The sequence below is a fragment of the Corvus cornix genome, chromosome 9 (genome assembly GCF_000738735.6).
Source record: "Corvus cornix cornix isolate S_Up_H32 chromosome 9, ASM73873v5, whole genome shotgun sequence".
Lineage (NCBI taxonomy): Eukaryota > Metazoa > Chordata > Aves > Passeriformes > Corvidae > Corvus > Corvus cornix.
Window position 1 is genome coordinate 20,702,766 of NC_046339.1, and position 9,793 is coordinate 20,712,558.

The following is a 9,793-nucleotide window of genomic DNA, read 5'->3' on the forward strand; positions in this document are numbered from 1 at the left end:
AGATTGAAGGTTGCAGCAACTTGAATCAGTTCAGCTACAAAAATGACAAATAGCCCCATCTGACTTGGAACTCTTTGAAAAGGGCAGTTCCTTGTATATTACATTGAAACAGGCTCATTATTATTTCATGAGCTAGCTGGCCACGGTGTCACCATGGATAAACAAACACGGGAAAATCACTCTGACCACTTCTCAGAATCTTATGCTGCAAGCCATTTGTGAATGTAAATATTAAGGGTGGGAAAACCTCAAAGTATCTGACCCCTATTTCCAGGATCTGGCATGTTGTGAGAATTGGTTACATAGTGAGAAATTCAAAGCCTTGACAACTTGGCTTCGAAAGTATTTTTTTAATATACATAGTTTTCCTGTCACTGAGTAGGAGAGAGACAAGCCTCTTCTCCAAAGCACAGTTCAGGATTAAAAAGAACCTCTGTAACCATGGGAAATTGTGGGCCAAAATGCTGCTTTGATTTAAATAGTAATAACTGTAATATTAAAATATAGACTAGGCATTTCTATATTTAGTCATCTCCCTGGATCAAGGATGGGACTTATTCCTGTATTTATGCAGAACTTAGACTCATTTCCCTGGTTTCACCTCAATTGCTGTGTTCTGCTTCTCTTTCTTTAAAACTTTATGCTTCACTTTCTTATTCAAATGCTTTGGGGTTTAATACCTGAGTACAAATCAAATCTTTTGTAGCTTTGGTTCTGCTTAAAAAAATTGAGAGCAACAGAGAGTTAAACATTTCATCAGCAACCGGCAATTTGCTCCAGACTTCACCCAATCTGGAGCACGTGTCTATACGGTAAGACCCTCCTGGAAAGGACAATTGACTGGGCTGTACCAGTGGCATGCTCTGCGCATCTCCCTTCTTGGGAAAGGCACTTTTTTTAGCCTGGTCTGTCATCATAGCAAGTAACATGTGCCACAGTCACAGATCCAATCTTGAAACACATTTTGAAAGCTGCCAAACTGTACTGCATTTCCTTGCTTTCCACTGACAGTCCTAGTTGTGCCCTGCCTATGTGGGACACTTGAAGGTCTTATCTGGATGAAAGAATTTTCTATCATCAGTTAGGATATGATCTTGACAGTTATGATCTGACCTTGAGAAGGAAGGAAGGAAGGAAGGAAGGAAGGAAGGAAGGAAGGAAAAGAAAGAGAGAAAAAAAAGGATTTTACATACTTCAGAAACTGATGCATAGAAATATTCATGATTAATAAGCCTTTGCAGAATTGAGAGCACTTGGGGAGATGCACTTTTGAGCATTTCTTCTGATCTGCTGAGCATTTTGGTGTGATATGGACAAGAAATTTGAGACTTCCAGGTGGCTGAAGGCTGTTCATTGAAGGAGACAGCAACCATGTAAATTATAGCTATAGTCCCCTCCAGCTTTCGGATCTAGTGCACTTGCATGGGATGAGCCGGGGAGCAAAAGGGCTGCTCTGCTGCAGCAGAATGCTGAACAGCTGGGACTAGACCATGTTGAGAAAATGGTCAGGTATTGCCCATCACCTAAGCTGTTCTACTGCTCAGGAATATTTTGTAGATGACAATATTCAGGAGTAAATCGAGCCCACACAGGAGCATAGCCATGCACATGCTTTTGTTTTCCAGCCTGTCTGTGCCTTGGGTACTAATGTGTCCAACAGCACAGGAAAGGGCAGGTAGGGCAGATGCTGTTTCATCTGGCTCCAGCACTATACGATGTGTTATCTCAATGATGTCATACACAGCAATCCATGTAGGCAGTGTGGTTTAAATACAAGCTGGAGCCATGAAGCTTGAGTTTCCTCTCGCATACATTGGCTCCATGCTAGCATTGCTTCATCATTTTCAGTGCAAATTCACACTGGTTTAGATCAGCAGCAATGAGATCAGAGAACAATTATCTTCACCAGATGCATACAGTCTCCTTTCTCCTGGATGTGTGTCAGGCAGCAAGCATTTGCCCTGAGCCTCCGAAAATTCCTGTTTCCCAAAGTGGAATATGGTGGCCAAGGCAGGTGCAGAGCAGAGGGCCAAAGCAGACACTTGGAGGGGTCCATTCCCCTTCAGGGAGGCAGATATGGGGACAAATGGAATTAAACTTGCTGCTCCACAATGGCAAAGAAGGAGTCCTGCACAATAAAGCCCCTTGTGAGCTGCTGTCAGTGACCATCAGTCCCAGGAAAGAGCTGCATTTTTACCCTCTGCAAGATTTCACCTTGTGTTGCTGCAGAGACCTTGTGGCTGCCAGGTACCCTCTGCTCTGAGGACACTTTTAAAAGGTCACAGCTGGGCCTTTCTCTTCACCTGCCTTTCCAGAATGTGGTGGGTGTCCAGGACATCCTTACTGGGCTCACCATGCCCAACATTTGCTCTCACTGAATTCAAGCTGGTGGTGAAATATTTTCCCCTTCCACTTTCAGGCAAAAGGCTGGCTGTGACCCAGTTCCCTGTCCGGGAAATGGGGATAGAAAGCACTCTGTTTGTTGGTATGGAGAGAAAATAGCCTTTGAAGCTGGAGCTGTGTTTTAAAGTCTTTCTGGCTGTAATTGACACAACAGGGTCCAGGCCTTGACTGCAATAATTCTCCCCAATCAAATTCAGAGGCTGCATAAATGCAATTTAATAATTAAGCCATGATTTTGGCTCCATTGACACAGCAAGAAAATCGAGATGCCCAACAGATTGTTTGAAACCTGTTAATTTTGCATAATCTCAAAGTGACACATTTTTCTGTACAGGTATCTCAGGAATACGTGTTTTTGCAAGAACATGGCTCAGCATTTCTGTCCCCTGCTACGTTAATTACAACCAACTGGTATCTGAATAATAAAGCAAATTCCCCATAGGATAAAGCTGACATATGAGAGTTTGAATTCAGCTGACCTGGAAATATCTCAGTCATGGATTCTGACAAGCTGCATTGTCAGAATAAGGCAGAGATAACTGTGGCTCGAACTAAAGGGCAAGGAGGACAAGCAACCATAAGATGGTGAGCATGAAAAGAAATAGCCCTCTGTTACAAGAACAGCCCCATTGAAGGATGCTGATTTTAAACAGGAGAAAGAAACCACTCTAGGATGACTCTGGTTATGTATTAGTTCTCCTCTTCTCATGACCCCCAGAGCTGCTCTCTGGGAAGCCTCCTGCTCCCTGATCCCCCAGCTGGGGCTGGAGAAGTCCCAAGGGCAGCCCTTTGCTGCCCTGAGCAGAACAACCCCCCTGGCACATCCCTCCAGGTCTGCCTCTGGCACTGGCAGTGAGCCTCGGAGCACACACAGCTGGGCACCACCGGAGCAAGTCAGAAGCACAGAGCTGTGGGCTCTGTCCAGCTCCAGTGCACTGGGGTGCCAGGACACTGACACTCCCCTGCTCCTCCACAGCACCATACAACTGACAGTGGAGTTTATTCTGGTGATCCTGCCTTGCCTGCTTCCCCCAGAGCAGGCTGAGAACAGAGGCTGTCACCCCTGGATTATACTGAGCCATGGATCTGCTCAAAAGTGTGAACTACCCCCTCCCTTGCTTTGGGATTGTTACTATCTTTGTTTTCATTTATTAAGTCCTCATTAAGACACTGACTGAGGGCAGGTGTGGCTTCAGGTGCAGCTGCTTAAGGTGTCTCCATTCCCACTGATGGCCTCCCCAGGGCTGCTGGGAACACCAGCCCTTAAAACCAAGGGTAGGACAAAAGGGTTTGTTTCTGCTCCTGGTCTCTGCTTTTGGGGCCTCCACTGTGCTGGGTGAGTACTCAGGAGGGGGTTTCCTGAAAGAGAAAGCCTTTGATCCCTGAAGGGCCAGAAGCTTAAACTCTTCCTGTCTTATGGCTTTGATCCCTGTCTATCTGGGATATAAATGGGTATCTTCCACATGCTGATGTTAGTGGAACGAGCAGAACGAAAGGAGGAATTTGTCTGTTGTGTGGGAGTGCTTAAAGGAAAGAATGTTTCTGGGTGTTTCAGAGTTTTCTGTTGAGTCTTTTGTTTTAAAAAGCAACCAAACAAAAAAGAAGATAATTGAATATTGCTGCTACTTGTGGTAACTTCTGCCCTCACTTTATAGAGGGGATATTCTGAGAAACTAGCAAAACTATTCATTAATCACTGTATGATTAACCTAAAGAGGTGGTTCCCTTCGATGCTTTCAGGGCAGCTGGCTTCAGTTCTTGCTGGAGAAAGCTGCCTGAGGGGAGCTGGAGCTGGGGAGGTTAGGAGAGGCTGAAATGAGCACTTAGCATAGGTGTGTGTGTAAACTTGCAGTCCTGGGAAAGTGGGGGGGTTTTAGCCAGGTGGTCATAGCAGACTGTTCCCTAGAGTTAACTGACTGGCATTTTCAATTTAAAATTCCGTGATTAAATTAATTGATGAAAGCTTTTGATTGTGGAAATTTATTTCCTCTAAGAGATTGACAAAGTAGTCATTTTAAGGTCATTTGCCTTCAGTTAGAGGCAAAATAGAAGTATAAGGGTAAATTCATGGATGGAGAAGGGAAGATGAGAGTGCAGAAACCTTAACTAGGCACTAGACCTTTTTACAGAAAAACACTTTTGTGGATAAGTTATGTTCATTGTGAACTGTGTCCTAAAATGATTTCAGTGTATTTTGTAGGTCTAAGGATAGCAAGTACATGCATGTTTACTGTTGCCTACAGAACTAAGTCGTGTTGGTCCAGTGGACACTGGAATGTAAAGGGAGACATCCTTGTAGCTGTGGGCTGCCCTACATGAACACTCAGGGCTGCTCTTTAGGAGGGTCAGTGACTCTGGGCCCTCTCTAAAGAACTACATCTGAGTCTGGGCAAAGGCACTATTGATTTAAGCACCTTGAATGAAAGACAAGGGGTGTGTTTGCAATTAAATTGTAAGAATTTTTGCAGTTGATGACTTTCAATGCTTGACACCTTTTTGTTTAGACATATGAGAGTTAATATAAACCTCATGTACCACCTACTTGCATTCCAGACTGGCTTGATTTCCAGGGTGTGAAAGGGCTCCCTTAGAAGTCATTAAGCTGAGGGACCTAAGTATGGAGACAAATATTTTTTGGTGGGGACTAATGGAGTGACTCTTATTGCAGAAGTCTGCAATAAAAATATGGGAGGTCTGGCATTTTGTGTTCCTAGAATTTGGCAGGCACTCTCCTTCCAATATTTTAACCCTTCATCGAGGTGCGGCCTCTGCAGCTTTCCCATGCTTAATGGATGTTCTCTAATAAGTGTCTCTGGCTGTGCTCATCAAGGCTGGTGGTCCTGAAGCACATGGTGGGGGCTGGTCTCTGAGAAGGAGCAAATCCCCTCTGCTGGGGTCTCTGAGATGGCACCCTCTGCCAGGGGAGGGCCACAGCACTGCTGCTGGGGCTGGTGGCAGCTGGTACTCCCCACCCCTCACCATGGGTGTTCTGTTTGCCCTTTCACCACAAGGTGTGGCTTTCCTATTTCTTTCATTTTTATTCTTCCCTGGATTTCTCTTTGAGAGTGGTATGGTGTGCTGAGGGGAGGGAGGGCCAGATTAAAGGCCAGCTGACTTCAGCTGGATGTTACTTGAAGACAATTCAAATGTTTAAGTTTTCTCAAGTTCTGGCTTGACAGTAATTCCTCCTTGAGGATCATCTGACTGTGCTTGTAGGAGCCTGGAGGCTGCCATGTTCCCCTCAGTCCCTTGGACCTTCTCAGGCCTTGGGCTTGGAGAGAGCTTCACTGTGTTGGAATGCACTGAGGCTTTATTCATGTTCTGGTGTTATTACCTATATTCTGACATAGAGGGATGGGACTTTGAAGATGCTTTTTTGAACTCTGTATTTCAGCTCTTTGTTTGGGGATCAGCCGGCCAAGCAGGGCAGTGAGGCTTCTCTCCCACACACCCCAGCGTAGCTCAGCTGAGCAGACTGAGGAGCCCAGCCATGCTGCTGCTTTGTAGCCCACTGTATTCCCAAACTGGCATTTCTCAGGGAAACTGGGATATGAGGAAAGGCAGCTGTTCTGGCCTAAGGGAAGGTGCAGGAATGATCAGTGTGACTGGGGGACCAAGGGCTAGGGACTGACTGTCTTTGCCCCTGTTCCATTCCAGCCTGTTCAGCTGATAAAACACATTGGTCTCAGGAAAGAAAGAAGGACCTGGCAAGGGGCTAGTTAATACAAAAAGCACCAATGACTGAGCCTGCAATATAAAACACAAGTTAGAAATTGAAAACTTCCCCAAAGCTTGTCCTGTGTACAGTTCCCCATTGCATCATTCTTTCTCTCATCTCTGGCACAGAGCCCTTGGGAGCAGGGCTGTTTTTCCTGGAGCCACCCTGGCAGGGCAAGGTGGTCTTGGGGGCCAAGGCTGTAATGGCTGGGCCTGAGAGTAAGGTGGGTTTGGAGAGAGAAATGCTGCTAAAGCAACTGAGTGAGCTCATGACGAGGTGGCTGTAATGTTTTAAGGTCCTGTGTTCACTGTCTACCATCTTCTGTTTGTACAGCACTTGCCTAGAGGGTCCCCAGCCTGAACCCCTGGAGGTGATGGTGATACCAGGAATCACAGTCCAGCCTGGACTGGAAAACACGAGCAGCAGCTTTGGGCCTGTGTCCTGTGTGCTCACACAGCGCTTCGGAGGAGGAGGTGTAGATAAATACTGGGCATAAACATATGTTGGAGTATTTTTCTCAAGTTTGACTGGAAGCTGGTTAAGTTATGGAACAAGAACTCCTCTTTCAAAACTTCCTTTGCAGCTTCCCCAGCTCTGTGTAACCTGGGGCTGCACTGGTCCTATGTGATTGTTATTATCATATTATTGTCAGCACCTGAACTCAGAGCAGCTTTGATCGTGACAGCAAGCTCAGTTAGTTAATCATGGGTTCCTTGCTAACCCTGAATTCTGTATGTCTCCTCATGACTTTTTATTCATGAGCACATGTGAAGACTATTTTGTGCTAGTGATTGGGACAGAGTCCTTTAATCAACAACTACATGAGAGTGCTCTTGAAAATTCTGACTTGAAGTTTTGCTTGTGATTACTTGTGTTAGTTGTGGGTATAAGACAGAAAATGTGTAGCTGGGGAGCTAATGTGTAATCAATGTTCATATAATTAATACTGAAGGGACTAATAAGTAGGCCAGTTCTAAAATTCTGCTAGTTTAAAAGTAAAGAATTGGAGATACATGTTTGTGTGTTAAACTGACTTCTGTTTATAGACAGGAGGCAAAGGCACTTTGGTGTAAATACTGAAGTTATGTCTCTGTGAGCTGCTCCTGTGCTGTCTTGACCAGGATTGTGCAGGATACCAATCCTGCACAAATATACAGTGAAACTGCAATGCTCTTTATAGTAAACTTCTGTACAGGCTTTCAACCAGAGAATGATTCTGTCTGGGGCAACGTGTGTATTATCTGTTTTGAAATCTATCACTTGCAGCTACATGTCCTAGTAATAGTTAGCTAGTTCAGGGGGTTAACTCCCAATTCCAGGATAAATTATCCACCACTCTTTAAGTCAAATTCAGAGAGAAATTTCTGGATCTTGGGGACTTTATTTGCATTATTTGTTGGTTGAGGAGAAGTTCTAAAATAATTGAAGGGCTTTTTACTAATCAGAAGTGTTTCAGTTTCCTTTTTATAAGGCTAGGAAGCTTGCAATCCAAATTAAACTGTCTGTTCCTCTGGGAAGCAGGAAGCTTGTTTCCCCAAACATGTTACTCTAAGGAAATCTATACCGAGAGAAAAAAGTTATTCTGTCAATACCTTGTGCTCCTCTGCTATAAAATTACATTTTCAGGTGTATGATTTAACTCATTTCCACACGGTGCTGAAAATAGGTTCTGAAATACCCTGAGTGTCACGATCTAGGCAGGATTTACCAGGCTGTGTGGCTGTTGGTGCCAGGAGAGGGCACCAGACATCAGGGACAGCGCCTGTGTCCTGCTCTGTCACCGCAGAGGCAGCTGCCCCTCCTGGTACCTCTGCAGGGAAGGAATAAGCTTCCCTGGGACGGCGGCTTTTTGTGCAGAGTGACTCTGCCTGTGTCCAGTGTTGGTGCTTATGCAGTATGTTAAACTGCCACACCTGGGGTTTGGGCAATCGGTTCTTGTATGGGTTTTGGGAATGGGTATTTGTGTATGAAGGAATGAGCCAACTCTGAGACTTTCCAAGCAATGTAAAGAAATTGCGAGCTGAGCTCTGCCTGCTGAGGGGACCCGTGTCCTACAGAGCCCCGTGGAAATGCCAGGCTGGGACACAGCTGTGCATGAGTGTGGTGCTGTGCACCTGAATCCTCCTCCCTGGACAGAGCCAGCACCTGGGCAGGAGTCCCCCGGGAGCAGAGAAAGGTGACCCAAGATGAATCCCCAGACTCTGGCCTGGGGAGATATCCCTGCCAGTGGCAGTGCTCTCCCACCTTCCTCTCCCTCCTCTATCCTGAGGCTGCCCTTTGTCTGTTGCTTTGCCGTGTTAAAGTGCATGGGAGCTTGGTGGACTTCTGCTGTAATCCAGTCAATGACTTTTTGAATAAAATAGAGTATCTCTTTAGAACCATATGAATAATTTAACTGTAATTCTGATCCTCTATTAATGGAAAATAAATGCCTACAGAGACATGTCACAGTGGAGCCTTAATTACTGTACCTAGAGAATACTTACAGCTGACTTTTCTCCCCACCTATATAGAAACACATTAACAATATTTAGGCTGAAATACAGAATTTGACTGCCCCTCGTTTCCTCTAATTCTTTGGAATGAACTATTAGCTCCTATTATTGGCTACACTTCCACTCTTCAGAAGCATTAACTAATCAGGATTTCATAACATGGTACTCATCCATTTTCTAATTTACTCTGATCCTGTGCTTTATGGATTCTTTGACTCTCTTGACTTCACTGGGAATTGAGGATAGCCAGCTCTTCAAAGAGTTGGCCTCACAGTTAATTTGCATGCTGAAATTGGCATTTATATTAAATTACAAAAAAGGCTGTCTTGGTGAGACCTGTAAAAGTTCCTGCACTGTGAACAGGGCTTTGAATCAGCTGCAGGACTGAGATCTGATTTTGGGAGCTGATGTAAAAACATGTAAAAATACATTTATGTAGACACTCTTATTCAGAGCTTTCAAATTGTAAAACTGATTGCCAACTGCCAAAATTTCCTTTTGGACATGTTTTTCTATTTCTAAATATTTACTTTGAAATCCTATTCTAACCATTACCCTCTTCATGACTTTGGGTGCAACCTGTGTCTTAGCTGCTTGTTTTGCTTCCTGCATAGCCCCTTCCAGACAGGTGTCACAGAGGAGGTCTGAGTATTCCAGAACCTTCCAGAAACTGGTTAGTCATTCCCTTGGGGATGGACAAGGTCATTGACTGCCTGAATAAAACTTCCACCATATTAAACCAAGTCTAGGGAGCAGCCCAGCAGAAGCTGATGAAGGGTGGCTTGAAAATATACTTTTCCTCTCTCTGTTCTTGAGCAGGTGTGGAAATGTGAGTACAGATGCTGGGAGAAAACCCTCTTTGAGCACCTGAAGCTGGGCTGAGACCAGCTGCTGACCAGGCAGGAGCCTCCTGTGCCTGCAAACCTTGACTTTCATGTCCTCAGAGTAAGACTGTCTTTTGCAGTATTTTTGACCCTTTCAAGTAGGGGCACAATATCTAGTAATGCATTTCTGTAAAGGTTTTTGTACCAGAAGGATTACTGTCATAATCTTTGCTTTGCTTTTGTCCAAATTAGGTGATGGAGTTTCAAGTTGTCAGATAATTATTCCCAAAACTAGGAGTATGTATCAGGCTTAATTTTTATTCTTGAAAGCACCAAGCAACTGAAAGGAAAAT